General features: G+C 51.9%; 9 non-coding genes and 5 pseudogenes across 9 annotated transcripts; all 14 read left to right on the top strand.

Moving 5' to 3' along the window:
- Positions 1-1,307: 1,307 nt before the first annotated feature.
- LOC132811490 (5S ribosomal RNA) lies at positions 1,308-1,416 on the top strand (annotated as a pseudogene).
- Positions 1,417-2,939: 1,523 nt separating this feature from the next.
- Positions 2,940-3,058, top strand: LOC132811452 (5S ribosomal RNA). Its single transcript, XR_009643265.1, has one exon. It is a non-coding gene; the product is annotated as a 5S ribosomal RNA (ribosomal RNA).
- A 1,529-nt stretch (positions 3,059-4,587) lies between these two features.
- On the top strand, positions 4,588-4,696 carry LOC132811486 (5S ribosomal RNA; annotated as a pseudogene).
- Positions 4,697-6,226: 1,530 nt separating this feature from the next.
- Positions 6,227-6,345, top strand: LOC132811451 (5S ribosomal RNA). Its single transcript, XR_009643264.1, has one exon. It is a non-coding gene; the product is annotated as a 5S ribosomal RNA (ribosomal RNA).
- Positions 6,346-7,876: 1,531 nt separating this feature from the next.
- Positions 7,877-7,995, top strand: LOC132811450 (5S ribosomal RNA). Its single transcript, XR_009643263.1, has one exon. It is a non-coding gene; the product is annotated as a 5S ribosomal RNA (ribosomal RNA).
- Positions 7,996-9,527: 1,532 nt separating this feature from the next.
- Positions 9,528-9,646, top strand: LOC132811495 (5S ribosomal RNA). Its single transcript, XR_009643296.1, has one exon. It is a non-coding gene; the product is annotated as a 5S ribosomal RNA (ribosomal RNA).
- Positions 9,647-11,173: 1,527 nt separating this feature from the next.
- LOC132811484 (5S ribosomal RNA) lies at positions 11,174-11,292 on the top strand. The gene has a single exon (XR_009643295.1). It is a non-coding gene; the product is annotated as a 5S ribosomal RNA (ribosomal RNA).
- Positions 11,293-12,830: 1,538 nt separating this feature from the next.
- Positions 12,831-12,943, top strand: LOC132811496 (5S ribosomal RNA; annotated as a pseudogene).
- Positions 12,944-14,469: 1,526 nt separating this feature from the next.
- On the top strand, positions 14,470-14,588 carry LOC132811472 (5S ribosomal RNA). The gene has a single exon (XR_009643284.1). It is a non-coding gene; the product is annotated as a 5S ribosomal RNA (ribosomal RNA).
- A 1,539-nt stretch (positions 14,589-16,127) lies between these two features.
- On the top strand, positions 16,128-16,246 carry LOC132811461 (5S ribosomal RNA). Its single transcript, XR_009643273.1, has one exon. It is a non-coding gene; the product is annotated as a 5S ribosomal RNA (ribosomal RNA).
- A 1,520-nt stretch (positions 16,247-17,766) lies between these two features.
- On the top strand, positions 17,767-17,875 carry LOC132811485 (5S ribosomal RNA; annotated as a pseudogene).
- Positions 17,876-19,403: 1,528 nt separating this feature from the next.
- LOC132811449 (5S ribosomal RNA) lies at positions 19,404-19,522 on the top strand. The gene has a single exon (XR_009643262.1). It is a non-coding gene; the product is annotated as a 5S ribosomal RNA (ribosomal RNA).
- A 1,542-nt stretch (positions 19,523-21,064) lies between these two features.
- Positions 21,065-21,171, top strand: LOC132811499 (5S ribosomal RNA; annotated as a pseudogene).
- A 1,529-nt stretch (positions 21,172-22,700) lies between these two features.
- On the top strand, positions 22,701-22,817 carry LOC132811483 (5S ribosomal RNA). The gene has a single exon (XR_009643294.1). It is a non-coding gene; the product is annotated as a 5S ribosomal RNA (ribosomal RNA).
- Positions 22,818-23,816: the final 999 nt, after the last annotated feature.

The following is a 23,816-nucleotide window of genomic DNA, read 5'->3' as shown; positions in this document are numbered from 1 at the left end:
CAGGAAAGGAGGACAATAGGTGCAGGAGTTGGCCATTCTGCCTTTCGAGCCTGCACCACCATTCAATATGATCATGGCTGATCATCCTTAATCAGTATCCTGTTCCTGCCTTATCTCCGTAACCCTTGATTCCACTATCCTTGAGAGCTCTATGCAACTCTTTCTTAAATGAATCCAGAGACTGGGCCTCCACTGCCCTCTGGGGCAGAGCATTCCACACAGCCACCACTCTCTGGGTGAAGAAGTTTCTCCTCATCTCTGTCCTAAATGGTCTACCCCGTATTTTTAAGCAGTGTCCTCTGTTTCGGCACTCACCCAGCAGCGGAAACATGTTTCCTGCCGCCAGAGTGTCCAATCCTTTGATGATCTGAAATGTCTCAATCAGATCCCCTCTCAGTCTTCTAAACTCGAGGGTACACACAAGCCCAGTCGCTCCAGTCTTTCAGTGTAAGGTAATCCCGCCAGTCCAGGAATTGACCTGGTGAACCTACGCTGCATTCCCTCAATAGCCAGAATCAAATCTGGAGAGCAGAACTGCACACAGTACTCCAGGTGTGGTCTCACCAGGGCCCTGTACAGCTGCAAAAGAACCTCTTTGCTTCTATACTCCATCCCTCTTGTTATGAAGGCCAGCATGCTATTAGCCTTCTTCACTACCTGCTGTACCTGCATGCTTACCTTCATTGAGTGGTGTACAGGAACCCCCAGATCTCTCTGTCCTGCCCCTTGACCTAAATTGATTCCATTTAGGTAGTAATCTGCCTTCCACCAAAGTGGGTAACCATTGATTTATCCACATTAAATTGCATCTGGCCACTCACCTAACTTGTCCAGGTCACCCTGTAATCTGCTAACATCCTGATGACATTTCACCCTGCCAGCCAGCTTAGTATCATCAGCAAATTTGCTAATGTTATGGCTAATAGCATCTTGTAGATGGTTAAGATATATGGTAAAAAGCTGCGGTCCCAGTAGTGATCCCTGCGGTACCCCCCTGGCCACTGCCTGCCATTGGGAAAGGGAGGCGTGGAGGAGTGCGGAAGGATGAGAGAATGCAGGCTGCAGCCTGATGAAGCAGGGGGAGGGCTTGCAGTTGGCCTGCGTGGGGATGTGGGAGACTACAGGAGCCTGGTGGGCAAGGGCTGGCTGAAAGGCAGCTGGAGGGACGGAGGGAGGGAAGCACGCACAGAGGAGGAAGAGCAAAGAGAAAAGAGAAAAAAAAAACAAAGGGGATAAAGAGAAAGAGCAGCAAAGAAAATGTGGCTGGCCAGCACGCCTTGAAGTAGGGAGAAAAGGAAGGGGCCGGTGCCTACGGCCATACTAGTCTGAAAACGTCTGATCTCGGAAGCTAAGCAGACTCAGGCCTGGTTAGTACTTGGATGGGAGACCGCCTGGGAATACCAGGTGCAGTAGGCTTTTTCCGCCAGCAGGGGCTGCTCAAGTCACCCCTCTGCACTTGTGTTGTGCCACGCAATGGAGCGGCAGGTTATTTTTGCTGCTGCTGCTGCTGTGCCGGCCATCAGTCGCCTGCAGGCACCAGACAGGGAGGGGAGGAGAGCGGAGCGCTGCCGAAATCAGCGAGAAAGACGGAAAGAAAGGGATTGGGGCTGCACGCTGTCTGCGGGTGGCAGTCAGGAAAGGAGGACAATAGGTGCAGGAGTTGGCCATTCTGCCTTTCGAGCCTGCACCACCATTCAATATGATCATGGCTGATCATCCTTAATCAGTATCCTGTTCCTGCCTTATCTCCGTAACCCTTGATTCCACTATCCTTGAGAGCTCTATGCAACTCTTTCTTAAATGAATCCAGAGACTGGGCCTCCACTGCCCTCTGGGGCAGAGCATTCCACACAGCCACCACTCTCTGGGTGAAGAAGTTTCTCCTCATCTCTGTCCTAAATGGTCTACCCCGTATTTTTAAGCAGTGTCCTCTGTTTCGGCACTCACCCAGCAGCGGAAACATGTTTCCTGCCGCCAGAGTGTCCAATCCTTTGATGATCTGAAATGTCTCAATCAGATCCCCTCTCAGTCTTCTAAACTCGAGGGTACACACAAGCCCAGTCGCTCCAGTCTTTCAGTGTAAGGTAATCCCGCCAGTCCAGGAATTGACCTGGTGAACCTACGCTGCATTCCCTCAATAGCCAGAATCAAATCTGGAGAGCAGAACTGCACACAGTACTCCAGGTGTGGTCTCACCAGGGCCCTGTACAGCTGCAAAAGAACCTCTTTGCTTCTATACTCCATCCCTCTTGTTATGAAGGCCAGCATGCTATTAGCCTTCTTCACTACCTGCTGTACCTGCATGCTTACCTTCATTGAGTGGTGTACAGGAACCCCCAGATCTCTCTGTCCTGCCCCTTGACCTAAATTGATTCCATTTAGGTAGTAATCTGCCTTCCACCAAAGTGGGTAACCATTGATTTATCCACATTAAATTGCATCTGGCCACTCACCTAACTTGTCCAGGTCACCCTGTAATCTGCTAACATCCTGATGACATTTCACCCTGCCAGCCAGCTTAGTATCATCAGCAAATTTGCTAATGTTATGGCTAATAGCATCTTGTAGATGGTTAAGATATATGGTAAAAAGCTGCGGTGCCAGTAGTGATCCCTGCGGTACCCCCCTGGCCACTGCCTGCCATTGGGAAAGGGAGGCGTGGAGGAGTGCGGAAGGATGAGAGAATGCAGGCTGCAGCCTGATGAAGCAGGGGGAGGGCTTGCAGTTGGCCTGCGTGGGGATGTGGGAGACTACAGGAGCCTGGTGGGCAAGGGCTGGCTGAAAGGCAGCTGGAGGGACGGAGGGAGGGAAGCACGCACAGAGGAGGAAGAGCAAAGAGAAAAGAGAAAAAAAAAACAAAGGGGATAAAGAGAAAGAGCAGCAAAGAAAATGTGGCTGGCCAGCACGCCTTGAAGTAGGGAGAAAAGGAAGGGGCCGGTGCCTACGGCCATACTAGTCTGAAAACGCCCGATCTCGTCTGATCTCGGAAGCTAAGCAGACTCAGGCCTGGTTAGTACTTGGATGGGAGACCGCCTGGGAATACCAGGTGCAGTAGGCTTTTTCCGCCAGCAGGGGCTGCTCAAGTCACCCCTCTGCACTTGTGTTGTGCCACGCAATGGAGCGGCAGGTTATTTTTGCTGCTGCTGCTGCTGCTGCTGTGCCGGCCATCAGTCGCCTGCAGGCACCAGACAGGGAGGGGAGGAGAGCGGAGCGCTGCCGAAATCAGCGAGAAAGACGGAAAGAAAGGGATTGGGGCTGCACGCTGTCTGCGGGTGGCAGTCAGGAAAGGAGGACAATAGGTGCAGGAGTTGGCCATTCTGCCTTTCGAGCCTGCACCACCATTCAATATGATCATGGCTGATCATCCTTAATCAGTATCCTGTTCCTGCCTTATCTCCGTAACCCTTGATTCCACTATCCTTGAGAGCTCTATGCAACTCTTTCTTAAATGAATCCAGAGACTGGGCCTCCACTGCCCTCTGGGGCAGAGCATTCCACACAGCCACCACTCTCTGGGTGAAGAAGTTTCTCCTCATCTCTGTCCTAAATGGTCTACCCCGTATTTTTAAGCAGTGTCCTCTGTTTCGGCACTCACCCAGCAGCGGAAACATGTTTCCTGCCGCCAGAGTGTCCAATCCTTTGATGATCTGAAATGTCTCAATCAGATCCCCTCTCAGTCTTCTAAACTCGAGGGTACACACAAGCCCAGTCGCTCCAGTCTTTCAGTGTAAGGTAATCCCGCCAGTCCAGGAATTGACCTGGTGAACCTACGCTGCATTCCCTCAATAGCCAGAATCAAATCTGGAGAGCAGAACTGCACACAGTACTCCAGGTGTGGTCTCACCAGGGCCCTGTACAGCTGCAAAAGAACCTCTTTGCTTCTATACTCCATCCCTCTTGTTATGAAGGCCAGCATGCTATTAGCCTTCTTCACTACCTGCTGTACCTGCATGCTTACCTTCATTGAGTGGTGTACAGGAACCCCCAGATCTCTCTGTCCTGCCCCTTGACCTAAATTGATTCCATTTAGGTAGTAATCTGCCTTCCACCAAAGTGGGTAACCATTGATTTATCCACATTAAATTGCATCTGGCCACTCACCTAACTTGTCCAGGTCACCCTGTAATCTGCTAACATCCTGATGACATTTCACCCTGCCAGCCAGCTTAGTATCATCAGCAAATTTGCTAATGTTATGGCTAATAGCATCTTGTAGATGGTTAAGATATATGGTAAAAAGCTGCGGTGCCAGTAGTGATCCCTGCGGTACCCCCCTGGCCACTGCCTGCCATTGGGAAAGGGAGGCGTGGAGGAGTGCGGAAGGATGAGAGAATGCAGGCTGCAGCCTGATGAAGCAGGGGGAGGGCTTGCAGTTGGCCTGCGTGGGGATGTGGGAGACTACAGGAGCCTGGTGGGCAAGGGCTGGCTGAAAGGCAGCTGGAGGGACGGAGGGAGGGAAGCACGCACAGAGGAGGAAGAGCAAAGAGAAAAGAGAAAAAAAAAACAAAGGGGATAAAGAGAAAGAGCAGCAAAGAAAATGTGGCTGGCCAGCACGCCTTGAAGTAGGGAGAAAAGGAAGGGGCCGGTGCCTACGGCCATACTAGTCTGAAAACGCCTGATCTCGGAAGCTAAGCAGACTCAGGCCTGGTTAGTACTTGGATGGGAGACCGCCTGGGAATACCAGGTGCAGTAGGCTTTTTCCGCCAGCAGGGGCTGCTCAAGTCACCCCTCTGCACTTGTGTTGTGCCACGCAATGGAGCGGCAGGTTATTTTTTGCTGCTGCTGCTGCTGCTGCTGTGCCGGCCATCAGTCGCCTGCAGGCACCAGACAGGGAGGGGAGGAGAGCGGAGCGCTGCCGAAATCAGCGAGAAAGACGGAAAGAAAGGGATTGGGGCTGCACGCTGTCTGCGGGTGGCAGTCAGGAAAGGAGGACAATAGGTGCAGGAGTTGGCCATTCTGCCTTTCGAGCCTGCACCACCATTCAATATGATCATGGCTGATCATCCTTAATCAGTATCCTGTTCCTGCCTTATCTCCGTAACCCTTGATTCCACTATCCTTGAGAGCTCTATGCAACTCTTTCTTAAATGAATCCAGAGACTGGGCCTCCACTGCCCTCTGGGGCAGAGCATTCCACACAGCCACCACTCTCTGGGTGAAGAAGTTTCTCCTCATCTCTGTCCTAAATGGTCTACCCCGTATTTTTAAGCAGTGTCCTCTGTTTCGGCACTCACCCAGCAGCGGAAACATGTTTCCTGCCGCCAGAGTGTCCAATCCTTTGATGATCTGAAATGTCTCAATCAGATCCCCTCTCAGTCTTCTAAACTCGAGGGTACACACAAGCCCAGTCGCTCCAGTCTTTCAGTGTAAGGTAATCCCGCCAGTCCAGGAATTGACCTGGTGAACCTACGCTGCATTCCCTCAATAGCCAGAATCAAATCTGGAGAGCAGAACTGCACACAGTACTCCAGGTGTGGTCTCACCAGGGCCCTGTACAGCTGCAAAAGAACCTCTTTGCTTCTATACTCCATCCCTCTTGTTATGAAGGCCAGCATGCTATTAGCCTTCTTCACTACCTGCTGTACCTGCATGCTTACCTTCATTGAGTGGTGTACAGGAACCCCCAGATCTCTCTGTCCTGCCCCTTGACCTAAATTGATTCCATTTAGGTAGTAATCTGCCTTCCACCAAAGTGGGTAACCATTGATTTATCCACATTAAATTGCATCTGGCCACTCACCTAACTTGTCCAGGTCACCCTGTAATCTGCTAACATCCTGATGACATTTCACCCTGCCAGCCAGCTTAGTATCATCAGCAAATTTGCTAATGTTATGGCTAATAGCATCTTGTAGATGGTTAAGATATATGGTAAAAAGCTGCGGTGCCAGTAGTGATCCCTGCGGTACCCCCCTGGCCACTGCCTGCCATTGGGAAAGGGAGGCGTGGAGGAGTGCGGAAGGATGAGAGAATGCAGGCTGCAGCCTGATGAAGCAGGGGGAGGGCTTGCAGTTGGCCTGCGTGGGGATGTGGGAGACTACAGGAGCCTGGTGGGCAAGGGCTGGCTGAAAGGCAGCTGGAGGGACGGAGGGAGGGAAGCACGCACAGAGGAGGAAGAGCAAAGAGAAAAGAGAAAAAAAAAACAAAGGGGATAAAGAGAAAGAGCAGCAAAGAAAATGTGGCTGGCCAGCACGCCTTGAAGTAGGGAGAAAAGGAAGGGGCCGGTGCCTACGGCCATACTAGTCTGAAAACGCCCGATCTCGTCTGATCTCGGAAGCTAAGCAGACTCAGGCCTGGTTAGTACTTGGATGGGAGACCGCCTGGGAATACCAGGTGCAGTAGGCTTTTTCCGCCAGCAGGGGCTGCTCAAGTCACCCCTCTGCACTTGTGTTGTGCCACGCAATGGAGCGGCAGGTTATTTTTGCTGCTGCTGCTGCTGCTGCTGCTGTGCCGGCCATCAGTCGCCTGCAGGCACCAGACAGGGAGGGGAGGAGAGCGGAGCGCTGCCGAAATCAGCGAGAAAGACGGAAAGAAAGGGATTGGGGCTGCACGCTGTCTGCGGGTGGCAGTCAGGAAAGGAGGACAATAGGTGCAGGAGTTGGCCATTCTGCCTTTCGAGCCTGCACCACCATTCAATATGATCATGGCTGATCATCCTTAATCAGTATCCTGTTCCTGCCTTATCTCCGTAACCCTTGATTCCACTATCCTTGAGAGCTCTATGCAACTCTTTCTTAAATGAATCCAGAGACTGGGCCTCCACTGCCCTCTGGGGCAGAGCATTCCACACAGCCACCACTCTCTGGGTGAAGAAGTTTCTCCTCATCTCTGTCCTAAATGGTCTACCCCGTATTTTTAAGCAGTGTCCTCTGTTTCGGCACTCACCCAGCAGCGGAAACATGTTTCCTGCCGCCAGAGTGTCCAATCCTTTGATGATCTGAAATGTCTCAATCAGATCCCCTCTCAGTCTTCTAAACTCGAGGGTACACACAAGCCCAGTCGCTCCAGTCTTTCAGTGTAAGGTAATCCCGCCAGTCCAGGAATTGACCTGGTGAACCTACGCTGCATTCCCTCAATAGCCAGAATCAAATCTGGAGAGCAGAACTGCACACAGTACTCCAGGTGTGGTCTCACCAGGGCCCTGTACAGCTGCAAAAGAACCTCTTTGCTTCTATACTCCATCCCTCTTGTTATGAAGGCCAGCATGCTATTAGCCTTCTTCACTACCTGCTGTACCTGCATGCTTACCTTCATTGAGTGGTGTACAGGAACCCCCAGATCTCTCTGTCCTGCCCCTTGACCTAAATTGATTCCATTTAGGTAGTAATCTGCCTTCCACCAAAGTGGGTAACCATTGATTTATCCACATTAAATTGCATCTGGCCACTCACCTAACTTGTCCAGGTCACCCTGTAATCTGCTAACATCCTGATGACATTTCACCCTGCCAGCCAGCTTAGTATCATCAGCAAATTTGCTAATGTTATGGCTAATAGCATCTTGTAGATGGTTAAGATATATGGTAAAAAGCTGCGGTGCCAGTAGTGATCCCTGCGGTACCCCCCTGGCCACTGCCTGCCATTGGGAAAGGGAGGCGTGGAGGAGTGCGGAAGGATGAGAGAATGCAGGCTGCAGCCTGATGAAGCAGGGGGAGGGCTTGCAGTTGGCCTGCGTGGGGATGTGGGAGACTACAGGAGCCTGGTGGGCAAGGGCTGGCTGAAAGGCAGCTGGAGGGACGGAGGGAGGGAAGCACGCACAGAGGAGGAAGAGCAAAGAGAAAAGAGAAAAAAAAACAAAGGGGATAAAGAGAAAGAGCAGCAAAGAAAATGTGGCTGGCCAGCACGCCTTGAAGTAGGGAGAAAAGGAAGGGGCCAGTGCCTACGGCCATACTAGTCTGAAAACGCCCGATCTCGTCTGATCTCGGAAGCTAAGCAGACTCAGGCCTGGTTAGTACTTGGATGGGAGACCGCCTGGGAATACCAGGTGCAGTAGGCTTTTTCCGCCAGCAGGGGCTGCTCAAGTCACCCCTCTGCACTTGTGTTGTGCCACGCAATGGAGCGGCAGGTTATTTTTGCTGCTGCTGCTGCTGCTGCTGCTGTGCCGGCCATCAGTCGCCTGCAGGCACCAGACAGGGAGGGGAGGAGAGCGGAGCGCTGCCGAAATCAGCGAGAAAGACGGAAAGAAAGGGATTGGGGCTGCACGCTGTCTGCGGGTGGCAGTCAGGAAAGGAGGACAATAGGTGCAGGAGTTGGCCATTCTGCCTTTCGAGCCTGCACCACCATTCAATATGATCATGGCTGATCATCCTTAATCAGTATCCTGTTCCTGCCTTATCTCCGTAACCCTTGATTCCACTATCCTTGAGAGCTCTATGCAACTCTTTCTTAAATGAATCCAGAGACTGGGCCTCCACTGCCCTCTGGGGCAGAGCATTCCACACAGCCACCACTCTCTGGGTGAAGAAGTTTCTCCTCATCTCTGTCCTAAATGGTCTACCCCGTATTTTTAAGCAGTGTCCTCTGTTTCGGCACTCACCCAGCAGCGGAAACATGTTTCCTGCCGCCAGAGTGTCCAATCCTTTGATGATCTGAAATGTCTCAATCAGATCCCCTCTCAGTCTTCTAAACTCGAGGGTACACACAAGCCCAGTCGCTCCAGTCTTTCAGTGTAAGGTAATCCCGCCAGTCCAGGAATTGACCTGGTGAACCTACGCTGCATTCCCTCAATAGCCAGAATCAAATCTGGAGAGCAGAACTGCACACAGTACTCCAGGTGTGGTCTCACCAGGGCCCTGTACAGCTGCAAAAGAACCTCTTTGCTTCTATACTCCATCCCTCTTGTTATGAAGGCCAGCATGCTATTAGCCTTCTTCACTACCTGCTGTACCTGCATGCTTACCTTCATTGAGTGGTGTACAGGAACCCCCAGATCTCTCTGTCCTGCCCCTTGACCTAAATTGATTCCATTTAGGTAGTAATCTGCCTTCCACCAAAGTGGGTAACCATTGATTTATCCACATTAAATTGCATCTGGCCACTCACCTAACTTGTCCAGGTCACCCTGTAATCTGCTAACATCCTGATGACATTTCACCCTGCCAGCCAGCTTAGTATCATCAGCAAATTTGCTAATGTTATGGCTAATAGCATCTTGTAGATGGTTAAGATATATGGTAAAAAGCTGCGGTGCCAGTAGTGATCCCTGCGGTACCCCCCTGGCCACTGCCTGCCATTGGGAAAGGGAGGCGTGGAGGAGTGCGGAAGGATGAGAGAATGCAGGCTGCAGCCTGATGAAGCAGGGGGAGGGCTTGCAGTTGGCCTGCGTGGGGATGTGGGAGACTACAGGAGCCTGGTGGGCAAGGGCTGGCTGAAAGGCAGCTGGAGGGACGGAGGGAGGGAAGCACGCACAGAGGAGGAAGAGCAAAGAGAAAAGAGAAAAAAAAAACAAAGGGGATAAAGAGAAAGAGCAGCAAAGAAAATGTGGCTGGCCAGCACGCCTTGAAGTAGGGAGAAAAGGAAGGGGCCGGTGCCTACGGCCATACTAGTCTGAAAACGCCCGATCTCGTCTGATCTCGGAAGCTAAGCAGACTCAGGCCTGGTTAGTACTTGGATGGGAGACCGCCTGGGAATACCAGGTGCAGTAGGCTTTTTCCGCCAGCAGGGGCTGCTCAAGTCACCCCTCTGCACTTGTGTTGTGCCACGCAATGGAGCGGCAGGTTATTTTTTGCTGCTGCTGCTGCTGCTGTGCCGGCCATCAGTCGCCTGCAGGCACCAGACAGGGAGGGGAGGAGAGCGGAGCGCTGCCGAAATCAGCGAGAAAGACGGAAAGAAAGGGATTGGGGCTGCACGCTGTCTGCGGGTGGCAGTCAGGAAAGGAGGACAATAGGTGCAGGAGTTGGCCATTCTGCCTTTCGAGCCTGCACCACCATTCAATATGATCATGGCTGATCATCCTTAATCAGTATCCTGTTCCTGCCTTATCTCCGTAACCCTTGATTCCACTATCCTTGAGAGCTCTATGCAACTCTTTCTTAAATGAATCCAGAGACTGGGCCTCCACTGCCCTCTGGGGCAGAGCATTCCACACAGCCACCACTCTCTGGGTGAAGAAGTTTCTCCTCATCTCTGTCCTAAATGGTCTACCCCGTATTTTTAAGCAGTGTCCTCTGTTTCGGCACTCACCCAGCAGCGGAAACATGTTTCCTGCCGCCAGAGTGTCCAATCCTTTGATGATCTGAAATGTCTCAATCAGATCCCCTCTCAGTCTTCTAAACTCGAGGGTACACACAAGCCCAGTCGCTCCAGTCTTTCAGTGTAAGGTAATCCCGCCAGTCCAGGAATTGACCTGGTGAACCTACGCTGCATTCCCTCAATAGCCAGAATCAAATCTGGAGAGCAGAACTGCACACAGTACTCCAGGTGTGGTCTCACCAGGGCCCTGTACAGCTGCAAAAGAACCTCTTTGCTTCTATACTCCATCCCTCTTGTTATGAAGGCCAGCATGCTATTAGCCTTCTTCACTACCTGCTGTACCTGCATGCTTACCTTCATTGAGTGGTGTACAGGAACCCCCAGATCTCTCTGTCCTGCCCCTTGACCTAAATTGATTCCATTTAGGTAGTAATCTGCCTTCCACCAAAGTGGGTAACCATTGATTTATCCACATTAAATTGCATCTGGCCACTCACCTAACTTGTCCAGGTCACCCTGTAATCTGCTAACATCCTGATGACATTTCACCCTGCCAGCCAGCTTAGTATCATCAGCAAATTTGCTAATGTTATGGCTAATAGCATCTTGTAGATGGTTAAGATATATGGTAAAAAGCTGCGGTGCCAGTAGTGATCCCTGCGGTACCCCCCTGGCCACTGCCTGCCATTGGGAAAGGGAGGCGTGGAGGAGTGCGGAAGGATGAGAGAATGCAGGCTGCAGCCTGATGAAGCAGGGGGAGGGCTTGCAGTTGGCCTGCGTGGGGATGTGGGAGACTACAGGAGCCTGGTGGGCAAGGGCTGGCTGAAAGGCAGCTGGAGGGACGGAGGGAGGGAAGCACGCACAGAGGAGGAAGAGCAAAGAGAAAAGAGAAAAAAAAAACAAAGGGGATAAAGAGAAAGAGCAGCAAAGAAAATGTGGCTGGCCAGCACGCCTTGAAGTAGGGAGAAAAGGAAGGGGCCGGTGCCTACGGCCATACTAGTCTGAAAACGCCCGATCTCGTCTGATCTCGGAAGCTAAGCAGACTCAGGCCTGGTTAGTACTTGGATGGGAGACCGCCTGGGAATACCAGGTGCAGTAGGCTTTTTCCGCCAGCAGGGGCTGCTCAAGTCACCCCTCTGCACTTGTGTTGTGCCACGCAATGGAGCGGCAGGTTATTTTTGCTGCTGCTGCTGCTGCTGCTGCTGCTGCTGTGCCGGCCATCAGTCGCCTGCAGGCACCAGACAGGGAGGGGAGGAGAGCGGAGCGCTGCCGAAATCAGCGAGAAAGACGGAAAGAAAGGGATTGGGGCTGCACGCTGTCTGCGGGTGGCAGTCAGGAAAGGAGGACAATAGGTGCAGGAGTTGGCCATTCTGCCTTTCGAGCCTGCACCACCATTCAATATGATCATGGCTGATCATCCTTAATCAGTATCCTGTTCCTGCCTTATCTCCGTAACCCTTGATTCCACTATCCTTGAGAGCTCTATGCAACTCTTTCTTAAATGAATCCAGAGACTGGGCCTCCACTGCCCTCTGGGGCAGAGCATTCCACACAGCCACCACTCTCTGGGTGAAGAAGTTTCTCCTCATCTCTGTCCTAAATGGTCTACCCCGTATTTTTAAGCAGTGTCCTCTGTTTCGGCACTCACCCAGCAGCGGAAACATGTTTCCTGCCGCCAGAGTGTCCAATCCTTTGATGATCTGAAATGTCTCAATCAGATCCCCTCTCAGTCTTCTAAACTCGAGGGTACACACAAGCCCAGTCGCTCCAGTCTTTCAGTGTAAGGTAATCCCGCCAGTCCAGGAATTGACCTGGTGAACCTACGCTGCATTCCCTCAATAGCCAGAATCAAATCTGGAGAGCAGAACTGCACACAGTACTCCAGGTGTGGTCTCACCAGGGCCCTGTACAGCTGCAAAAGAACCTCTTTGCTTCTATACTCCATCCCTCTTGTTATGAAGGCCAGCATGCTATTAGCCTTCTTCACTACCTGCTGTACCTGCATGCTTACCTTCATTGAGTGGTGTACAGGAACCCCCAGATCTCTCTGTCCTGCCCCTTGACCTAAATTGATTCCATTTAGGTAGTAATCTGCCTTCCACCAAAGTGGGTAACCATTGATTTATCCACATTAAATTGCATCTGGCCACTCACCTAACTTGTCCAGGTCACCCTGTAATCTGCTAACATCCTGATGACATTTCACCCTGCCAGCCAGCTTAGTATCATCAGCAAATTTGCTAATGTTATGGCTAATAGCATCTTGTAGATGGTTAAGATATATGGTAAAAAGCTGCGGTGCCAGTAGTGATCCCTGCGGTACCCCCCTGGCCACTGCCTGCCATTGGGAAAGGGAGGCGTGGAGGAGTGCGGAAGGATGAGAGAATGCAGGCTGCAGCCTGATGAAGCAGGGGGAGGGCTTGCAGTTGGCCTGCGTGGGGATGTGGGAGACTACAGGAGCCTGGTGGGCAAGGGCTGGCTGAAAGGCAGCTGGAGGGACGGAGGGAGGGAAGCACGCACAGAGGAGGAAGAGCAAAGAGAAAAGAGAAAAAAAAAACAAAGGGGATAAAGAGAAAGAGCAGCAAAGAAAATGTGGCTGGCCAGCACGCCTTGAAGTAGGGAGAAAAGGAAGGGGCCGGTGCCTACGGCCATACTAGTCTGAAAACGATCTCCTGATCTCGGAAGCTAAGCAGACTCAGGCCTGGTTAGTACTTGGATGGGAGACCGCCTGGGAATACCAGGTGCAGTAGGCTTTTTCCGCCAGCAGGGGCTGCTCAAGTCACCCCTCTGCACTTGTGTTGTGCCACGCAATGGAGCGGCAGGTTATTTTTGCTGCTGCTGCTGCTGCTGTGCCGGCCATCAGTCGCCTGCAGGCACCAGACAGGGAGGGGAGGAGAGCGGAGCGCTGCCGAAATCAGCGAGAAAGACGGAAAGAAAAGGATTGGGGCTGCACGCTGTCTGCGGGTGGCAGTCAGGAAAGGAGGACAATAGGTGCAGGAGTTGGCCATTCTGCCTTTCGAGCCTGCACCACCATTCAATATGATCATGGCTGATCATCCTTAATCAGTATCCTGTTCCTGCCTTATCTCCGTAACCCTTGATTCCACTATCCTTGAGAGCTCTATGCAACTCTTTCTTAAATGAATCCAGAGACTGGGCCTCCACTGCCCTCTGGGGCAGAGCATTCCACACAGCCACCACTCTCTGGGTGAAGAAGTTTCTCCTCATCTCTGTCCTAAATGGTCTACCCCGTATTTTTAAGCAGTGTCCTCTGTTTCGGCACTCACCCAGCAGCGGAAACATGTTTCCTGCCGCCAGAGTGTCCAATCCTTTGATGATCTGAAATGTCTCAATCAGATCCCCTCTCAGTCTTCTAAACTCGAGGGTACACACAAGCCCAGTCGCTCCAGTCTTTCAGTGTAAGGTAATCCCGCCAGTCCAGGAATTGACCTGGTGAACCTACGCTGCATTCCCTCAATAGCCAGAATCAAATCTGGAGAGCAGAACTGCACACAGTACTCCAGGTGTGGTCTCACCAGGGCCCTGTACAGCTGCAAAAGAACCTCTTTGCTTCTATACTCCATCCCTCTTGTTATGAAGGCCAGCATGCTATTAGCCTTCTTCACTACCTGCTGTACCTGCATGCTTACCTTCATTGAGTGGTGTACAGGAACCCCCAGATCTCTCTGTCCTGCCCCTTGACCTAAATTGATTCCATTTAGGTAGTAATCTGCCTTCCACCAAAGTGGGTAACCATTGATTTATCCACATTAAATTGCATCTGGCCACTCACCTAACTTGTCCAGGTCACCCTGTAATCTGCTAACATCCTGATGACATTTCACCCTGCCAGCCAGCTTAGTATCATCAGCAAATTTGCTAATGTTATGGCTAATAGCATCTTGTAGATGGTTAAGATATATGGTAAAAAGCTGCGGTGCCAGTAGTGATCCCTGCGGTACCCCCCTGGCCACTGCCTGCCATTGGGAAAGGGAGGCGTGGAGGAGTGCGGAAGGATGAGAGAATGCAGGCTGCAGCCTGATGAAGCAGGGGGAGGGCTTGCAGTTGGCCTGCGTGGGGATGTGGGAGACTACAGGAGCCTGGTGGGCAAGGGCTGGCTGAAAGGCAGCTGGAGGGACGGAGGGAGGGAAGCACGCACAGAGGAGGAAGAGCAAAGAGAAAAGAGAAAAAAAAAACAAAGGGGATAAAGAGAAAGAGCAGCAAAGAAAATGTGGCTGGCCAGCACGCCTTGAAGTAGGGAGAAAAGGAAGGGGCCGGTGCCTACGGCCATACTAGTCTGAAAACGCCCGATCTCGTCTGATCTCGGAAGCTAAGCAGACTCAGGCCTGGTTAGTACTTGGATGGGAGACCGCCTGGGAATACCAGGTGCAGTAGGCTTTTTCCGCCAGCAGGGGCTGCTCAAGTCACCCCTCTGCACTTGTGTTGTGCCACGCAATGGAGCGGCAGGTTATTTTTGCTGCTGCTGCTGCTGCTGCTGCTGCTGTGCTGTGCGGCCATCAGTCGCCTGCAGGCACCAGACAGGGAGGGGAGGAGAGCGGAGCGCTGCCGAAATCAGCGAGAAAGACGGAAAGAAAGGGATTGGGGCTGCACGCTGTCTGCGGGTGGCAGTCAGGAAAGGAGGACAATAGGTGCAGGAGTTGGCCATTCTGCCTTTCGAGCCTGCACCACCATTCAATATGATCATGGCTGATCATCCTTAATCAGTATCCTGTTCCTGCCTTATCTCCGTAACCCTTGATTCCACTATCCTTGAGAGCTCTATGCAACTCTTTCTTAAATGAATCCAGAGACTGGGCCTCCACTGCCCTCTGGGGCAGAGCATTCCACACAGCCACCACTCTCTGGGTGAAGAAGTTTCTCCTCATCTCTGTCCTAAATGGTCTACCCCGTATTTTTAAGCAGTGTCCTCTGTTTCGGCACTCACCCAGCAGCGGAAACATGTTTCCTGCCGCCAGAGTGTCCAATCCTTTGATGATCTGAAATGTCTCAATCAGATCCCCTCTCAGTCTTCTAAACTCGAGGGTACACACAAGCCCAGTCGCTCCAGTCTTTCAGTGTAAGGTAATCCCGCCAGTCCAGGAATTGACCTGGTGAACCTACGCTGCATTCCCTCAATAGCCAGAATCAAATCTGGAGAGCAGAACTGCACACAGTACTCCAGGTGTGGTCTCACCAGGGCCCTGTACAGCTGCAAAAGAACCTCTTTGCTTCTATACTCCATCCCTCTTGTTATGAAGGCCAGCATGCTATTAGCCTTCTTCACTACCTGCTGTACCTGCATGCTTACCTTCATTGAGTGGTGTACAGGAACCCCCAGATCTCTCTGTCCTGCCCCTTGACCTAAATTGATTCCATTTAGGTAGTAATCTGCCTTCCACCAAAGTGGGTAACCATTGATTTATCCACATTAAATTGCATCTGGCCACTCACCTAACTTGTCCAGGTCACCCTGTAATCTGCTAACATCCTGATGACATTTCACCCTGCCAGCCAGCTTAGTATCATCAGCAAATTTGCTAATGTTATGGCTAATAGCATCTTGTAGATGGTTAAGATATATGGTAAAAAGCTGCGGTGCCAGTAGTGATCCCTGCGGTACCCCCCTGGCCACTGCCTGCCATTGGGAAAGGGAGGCGTGGAGGAGTGCGGAAGGATGAGAGAATGCAGGCTGCAGCCTGATGAAGCAGGGGGAGGGCTTGCAGTTGGCCTGCGTGGGGATGTGGGAGACTACAGGAGCCTGGTGGGCAAGGGCTGGCTGAAAGGCAGCTGGAGGGACGGAGGGAGGGAAGCACGCACAGAGGAGGAAGAGCAAAGAGAAAAGAGAAAAAAAAAACAAAGGGGATAAAGAGAAAGAGCAGCAAAGAAAATGTGGCTGGCCAGCACGCCTTGAAGTAGGGAGAAAAGGAAGGGGCCGGTGCCTACGGCCATACTAGTCTGAAAACGCCCGATCTCGTCTGATCTCGGAAGCTAAGCAGACTCAGGCCTGGTTAGTACTTGGATGGGAGACCGCCTGGGAATACCAGGTGCAGTAGGCTTTTTCCGCCAGCAGGGGCTGCTCAAGTCACCCCTCTGCACTTGTGTTGTGCCACGCAATGGAGCGGCAGGTTATTTTTGCTGCTGCTGCTGCTGTGCCGGCCATCAGTCGCCTGCAGGCACCAGACAGGGAGGGGAGGAGAGCGGAGCGCTGCCGAAATCAGCGAGAAAGACGGAAAGAAAGGGATTGGGGCTGCACGCTGTCTGCGGGTGGCAGTCAGGAAAGGAGGACAATAGGTGCAGGAGTTGGCCATTCTGCCTTTCGAGCCTGCACCACCATTCAATATGATCATGGCTGATCATCCTTAATCAGTATCCTGTTCCTGCCTTATCTCCGTAACCCTTGATTCCACTATCCTTGAGAGCTCTATGCAACTCTTTCTTAAATGAATCCAGAGACTGGGCCTCCACTGCCCTCTGGGGCAGAGCATTCCACACAGCCACCACTCTCTGGGTGAAGAAGTTTCTCCTCATCTCTGTCCTAAATGGTCTACCCCGTATTTTTAAGCAGTGTCCTCTGTTTCGGCACTCACCCAGCAGCGGAAACATGTTTCCTGCCGCCAGAGTGTCCAATCCTTTGATGATCTGAAATGTCTCAATCAGATCCCTCTCAGTCTTCTAAACTCGAGGGTACACACAAGCCCAGTCGCTCCAGTCTTTCAGTGTAAGGTAATCCCGCCAGTCCAGGAATTGACCTGGTGAACCTACGCTGCATTCCCTCAATAGCCAGAATCAAATCTGGAGAGCAGAACTGCACACAGTACTCCAGGTGTGGTCTCACCAGGGCCCTGTACAGCTGCAAAAGAACCTCTTTGCTTCTATACTCCATCCCTCTTGTTATGAAGGCCAGCATGCTATTAGCCTTCTTCACTACCTGCTGTACCTGCATGCTTACCTTCATTGAGTGGTGTACAGGAACCCCAGATCTCTCTGTCCTGCCCCTTGACCTAAATTGATTCCATTTAGGTAGTAATCTGCCTTCCACCAAAGTGGGTAACCATTGATTTATCCACATTAAATTGCATCTGGCCACTCACCTAACTTGTCCAGGTCACCCTGTAATCTGCTAACATCCTGATGACATTTCACCCTGCCAGCCAGCTTAGTATCATCAGCAAATTTGCTAATGTTATGGCTAATAGCATCTTGTAGATGGTTAAGATATATGGTAAAAAGCTGCGGTGCCAGTAGTGATCCCTGCGGTACCCCCCTGGCCACTGCCTGCCATTGGGAAAGGGAGGCGTGGAGGAGTGCGGAAGGATGAGAGAATGCAGGCTGCAGCCTGATGAAGCAGGGGGAGGGCTTGCAGTTGGCCTGCGTGGGGATGTGGGAGACTACAGGAGCCTGGTGGGCAAGGGCTGGCTGAAAGGCAGCTGGAGGGACGGAGGGAGGGAAGCACGCACAGAGGAGGAAGAGCAAAGAGAAAGAGAGAAAAAAAACAAAGGGGATAAAGAGAAAGAGCAGCAAAGAAAATGTGGCTGGCCAGCACGCCTTGAAGTAGGGAGAAAAGGAAGGGGCTGGTGCCTACGGCCATACTAGTCTGAAAACGCCTGATCTCGGAAGCTAAGCAGACTCAGGCCTGGTTAGTACTTGGATGGGAGACCGCCTGGGAATACCAGGTGCAGTAGGCTTTTTCCGCCAGCAGGGGCTGCTCAAGTCACCCCTCTGCACTTGTGTTGTGCCACGCAATGGAGCGGCAGGTTATTTTTGCTGCTGCTGCTGCTGCTGTGCGGCCGGCCATCAGTCGCCTGCAGGCACCAGACAGGGAGGGGAGGAGAGCGGAGCGCTGCCGAAATCAGCGAGAAAGACGGAAAGAAAGGGATTGGGGCTGCACGCTGTCTGCGGGTGGCAGTCAGGAAAGGAGGACAATAGGTGCAGGAGTTGGCCATTCTGCCTTTCGAGCCTGCACCACCATTCAATATGATCATGGCTGATCATCCTTAATCAGTATCCTGTTCCTGCCTTATCTCCGTAACCCTTGATTCCACTATCCTTGAGAGCTCTATGCAACTCTTTCTTAAATGAATCCAGAGACTGGGCCTCCACTGCCCTCTGGGGCAGAGCATTCCACACAGCCACCACTCTCTGGGTGAAGAAGTTTCTCCTCATCTCTGTCCTAAATGGTCTACCCCGTATTTTTAAGCAGTGTCCTCTGTTTCGGCACTCACCCAGCAGCGGAAACATGTTTCCTGCCGCCAGAGTGTCCAATCCTTTGATGATCTGAAATGTCTCAATCAGATCCCCTCTCAGTCTTCTAAACTCGAGGGTACACACAAGCCCAGTCGCTCCAGTCTTTCAGTGTAAGGTAATCCCGCCAGTCCAGGAATTGACCTGGTGAACCTACGCTGCATTCCCTCAATAGCCAGAATCAAATCTGGAGAGCAGAACTGCACACAGTACTCCAGGTGTGGTCTCACCAGGGCCCTGTACAGCTGCAAAAGAACCTCTTTGCTTCTATACTCCATCCCTCTTGTTATGAAGGCCAGCATGCTATTAGCCTTCTTCACTACCTGCTGTACCTGCATGCTTACCTTCATTGAGTGGTGTACAGGAACCCCCAGATCTCTCTGTCCTGCCCCTTGACCTAAATTGATTCCATTTAGGTAGTAATCTGCCTTCCACCAAAGTGGGTAACCATTGATTTATCCACATTAAATTGCATCTGGCCACTCACCTAACTTGTCCAGGTCACCCTGTAATCTGCTAACATCCTGATGACATTTCACCCTGCCAGCCAGCTTAGTATCATCAGCAAATTTGCTAATGTTATGGCTAATAGCATCTTGTAGATGGTTAAGATATATGGTAAAAAGCTGCGGTGCCAGTAGTGATCCCTGCGGTACCCCCCTGGCCACTGCCTGCCATTGGGAAAGGGAGGCGTGGAGGAGTGCGGAAGGATGAGAGAATGCAGGCTGCAGCCTGATGAAGCAGGGGGAGGGCTTGCAGTTGGCCTGCGTGGGGATGTGGGAGACTACAGGAGCCTGGTGGGCAAGGGCTGGCTGAAAGGCAGCTGGAGGGACGGAGGGAGGGAAGCACGCACAGAGGAGGAAGAGCAAAGAGAAAAGAGAAAAAAAAACAAAGGGGATAAAGAGAAAGAGCAGCAAAGAAAATGTGGCTGGCCAGCACGCCTTGAAGTAGGGAGAAAAGGAAGGGGCCGGTGCCTACGGCCATACTAGTCTGAAAACGCCCGATCTCGTCTGATCTCGGAAGCTAAGCAGACTCAGGCCTGGTTAGTACTTGGATGGGAGACCGCCTGGGAATACCAGGTGCAGTAGGCTTTTTCCGCCAGCAGGGGCTGCTCAAGTCACCCCTCTGCACTTGTGTTGTGCCACGCAATGGAGCGGCAGGTTATTTTGCTGCTGCTGCTGCTGCTGCTGCTGCTGCTGCTGTGCCGGCCATCAGTCGCCTGCAGGCACCAGACAGGGAGGGGAGGAGAGCGGAGCGCTGCCGAAATCAGCGAGAAAGACGGAAAGAAAGGGATTGGGGCTGCACGCTGTCTGAGGGTGGCAGTCAGGAAAGGAGGACAATAGGTGCAGGAGTTGGCCATTCTGCCTTTCGAGCCTGCACCACCATTCAATATGATCATGGCTGATCATCCTTAATCAGTATCCTGTTCCTGCCTTATCTCCGTAACCCTTGATTCCACTATCCTTGAGAGCTCTATGCAACTCTTTCTTAAATGAATCCAGAGACTGGGCCTCCACTGCCCTCTGGGGCAGAGCATTCCACACAGCCACCACTCTCTGGGTGAAGAAGTTTCTCCTCATCTCTGTCCTAAATGGTCTACCCCGTATTTTTAAGCAGTGTCCTCTGTTTCGGCACTCACCCAGCAGCGGAAACATGTTTCCTGCCGCCAGAGTGTCCAATCCTTTGATGATCTGAAATGTCTCAATCAGATCCCCTCTCAGTCTTCTAAACTCGAGGGTACACACAAGCCCAGTCGCTCCAGTCTTTCAGTGTAAGGTAATCCCGCCAGTCCAGGAATTGACCTGGTGAACCTACGCTGCATTCCCTCAATAGCCAGAATCAAATCTGGAGAGCAGAACTGCACACAGTACTCCAGGTGTGGTCTCACCAGGGCCCTGTACAGCTGCAAAAGAACCTCTTTGCTTCTATACTCCATCCCTCTTGTTATGAAGGCCAGCATGCTATTAGCCTTCTTCACTACCTGCTGTACCTGCATGCTTACCTTCATTGAGTGGTGTACAGGAACCCCCAGATCTCTCTGTCCTGCCCCTTGACCTAAATTGATTCCATTTAGGTAGTAATCTGCCTTCCACCAAAGTGGGTAACCATTGATTTATCCACATTAAATTGCATCTGGCCACTCACCTAACTTGTCCAGGTCACCCTGTAATCTGCTAACATCCTGATGACATTTCACCCTGCCAGCCAGCTTAGTATCATCAGCAAATTTGCTAATGTTATGGCTAATAGCATCTTGTAGATGGTTAAGATATATGGTAAAAAGCTGCGGTGCCAGTAGTGATCCCTGCGGTACCCCCCTGGCCACTGCCTGCCATTGGGAAAGGGAGGCGTGGAGGAGTGCGGAAGGATGAGAGAATGCAGGCTGCAGCCTGATGAAGCAGGGGGAGGGCTTGCAGTTGGCCTGCGTGGGGATGTGGGAGACTACAGGAGCCTGGTGGGCAAGGGCTGGCTGAAAGGCAGCTGGAGGGACGGAGGGAGGGAAGCACGCACAGAGGAGGAAGAGCAAAGAGAAAGAGAGAAAAAAAAAAACAAAGGGGATAAAGAGAAAGAGCAGCAAAGAAAATGTGGCTGGCCAGCACGCCTTGAAGTAGGGAGAAAAGGAAGGGGCCGGTGCCTACGGCCATACTAGTCTGAAAACGTCTGATCTCGGAAGCTAAGCAGACTCAGGCCTGGTTAGTACTTGGATGGGAGACGCCTGGGAATACAGGTGCAGTAGGCTTTTTCCGCCAGCAGGGGCTGCTCAAGTCACCCCTCTGCACTTGTGTTGTGCCACGCAATGGAGCGGCAGGTTATTTTTGCTGCTGCTTGCTGCTGCTGCTGCTGTCGGCCATCAGTCGCCTGCAGGCACCAGACAGGGTGGGGAGGAGAGCGGAGCGCTGCCGAAATCAGCGAGAAAGACGGAAAGAAAGGGATGGGGGCTGCACGCTGTCTGCGGGTGGCAGTCAGGAAAGGAGGACAATAGGTGCAGGAGTTGGCCATTCTGCCTTTCGAGCCTGCACCACCATTCAATATGATCATGGCTGATCATCCTTAATCAGTATCCTGTTCCTGCCTTATCTCCGTAACCCTTGATTCCACTATCCTTGAGAGCTCTATGCAACTCTTTCTTAAATGAATCCAGAGACTGGGCCTCCACTGCCCTCTGGGGCAGAGCATTCCACACAGCCACCACTCTCTGGGTGAAGAAGTTTCTCCTCATCTCTGTCCTAAATGGTCTACCCCGTATTTTTAAGCAGTGTCCTCTGTTTCGGCACTCACCCAGCAGCGGAAACATGTTTCCTGCCGCCAGAGTGTCCAATCCTTTGATGATCTGAAATGTCTCAATCAGATCCCCTCTCAGTCTTCTAAACTCGAGGGTACACACAAGCCCAGTCGCTCCAGTCTTTCAGTGTAAGGTAATCCCGCCAGTCCAGGAATTGACCTGGTGAACCTACGCTGCATTCCCTCAATAGCCAGAATCAAATCTGGAGAGCAGAACTGCACACAGTACTCCAGGTGTGGTCTCACCAGGGCCCTGTACAGCTGCAAAAGAACCTCTTTGCTTCTATACTCCATCCCTCTTGTTATGAAGGCCAGCATGCTATTAGCCTTCTTCACTACCTGCTGTACCTGCATGCTTACCTTCATTGAGTGGTGTACAGGAACCCCCAGATCTCTCTGTCCTGCCCTTGACCTAAATTGATTCCATTTAGGTAGTAATCTGCCTTGCACCAAAGTGGGTAACCATTGATTTATCCACATTAAATTGCATCTGGCCACTCACCTAACTTGTCCAGGTCACCCTGTAATCTGCTAACATCCTGATGACATTTCACCCTGCCAGCCAGCTTAGTATCATCAGCAAATTTGCTAATGTTATGGCTAATAGCATCTTGTAGATGGTTAAGATATATGGTAAAAAAGCTGCGGTGCCAGTAGTGATCCTGCGGTACCCCCTGGCCACTGCCTGCCATTGGGAAAGGGAGGCGTGGAGGAGTGCGGAAGGATGAGAGAATGCAGGCTGCAGCCTGATGAAGCAGGGGGAGGGCTTGCAGTTGGCCTGCGTGGGGATGTGGGAGACTACAGGAGCCTGGTGGGCAAGGGCTGGCTGAAAGGCAGCTGGAGGGACGGAGGGAGGGAAGCACGCACAGAGGAGGAAGAGCAAAGAGAAAAGAGAAAAAAAAAACAAAGGGGATAAAGAGAAAGAGCAGCAAAGAAAATGTGGCTGGCCAGCACGCCTTGAAGTAGGGAGAAAAGGAAGGGGCCGGTGCCTACGGCCATACTAGTCTGAAAACGCCGATCTCGTCTGATCTCGGAGCTAAGCAGACTCAGGCCTGGTTAGTACTTGGATGGGAGACCGCCTGGGAATACCAGGTGCAGTAGGCTTTTTCCGCCAGCAGGGGCTGCTCAAGTCACCCCTCTGCACTTGTGTTTGCCACGCAATGGAGCGGCAGGTTATTTTGCTGCTGCTGCTGCTGCTGCTGCTGCTGCTGCTGTGCCGGCCATCAGTCGCCTGCAGGCACCAGACAGGGAGGGGAGGAGAGCGGGAGCGCTGCCGAAATCAGCGAGAAAGACGGAAAGAAAGGGATTGGGGCTGCACGCTGTCTGCGGGTGGCAGTCAGGAAAGGAGGACAATAGGTGCAGGAGTTGGCCATTCTGCCTTTCGAGCCTGCACCACCATTCAATATGATCATGGCTGATCATCCTTAATCAGTATCCTGTTCCTGCCTTATCTCCGTAACCCTTGATTCCACTATCCTTGAGAGCTCTATGCAACTCTTTCTTAAATGAATCCAGAGACTGGGCCTCCACTGCCCTCTGGGGCAGAGCATTCCACACAGCCACCACTCTCTGGGTGAAGAAGTTTCTCCTCATCTCTGTCCTAAATGGTCTACCCCGTATTTTTAAGCAGTGTCCTCTGTTTCGGCACTCACCCAGCAGCGGAAACATGTTTCCTGCCGCCAGAGTGTCCAATCCTTTGATGATCTGAAATGTCTCAATCAGATCCCTCTCAGTCTTCTAAACTCGAGGGTACACACAAGCCCAGTCGCTCCAGTCTTTCAGTGTAAGGTAATCCCGCCAGTCCAGGAATTGACCTGGTGAACCTACGCTGCATTCCTCAATAGCCAGAATCAAATCTGGAGAGCAGAACTGCACACAGTACTCCAGGTGTGGTCTCACCAGGGCCTGTACAGCTGCAAAAGAACCTCTTTGCTTCTATACTCCATCCCTCTTGTTATGAAGGCCAGCATGCTATTAGCCTTCTTCACTACCTGCTGTACCTGCATGTTACCTTCATTGAGTGGTGTACAGGAACCCCCAGATCTCTCTGTCCTGCCCCTTGACCTAAATTGGATTCCATTTAGGTAGTAATCTGCCTTCCAC

The sequence above is a fragment of the Hemiscyllium ocellatum genome, unplaced genomic scaffold (genome assembly GCF_020745735.1).
Source record: "Hemiscyllium ocellatum isolate sHemOce1 unplaced genomic scaffold, sHemOce1.pat.X.cur. scaffold_2220_pat_ctg1, whole genome shotgun sequence".
Lineage (NCBI taxonomy): Eukaryota > Metazoa > Chordata > Chondrichthyes > Orectolobiformes > Hemiscylliidae > Hemiscyllium > Hemiscyllium ocellatum.
This window is presented reverse-complemented; position numbering and strand designations above follow the sequence as displayed.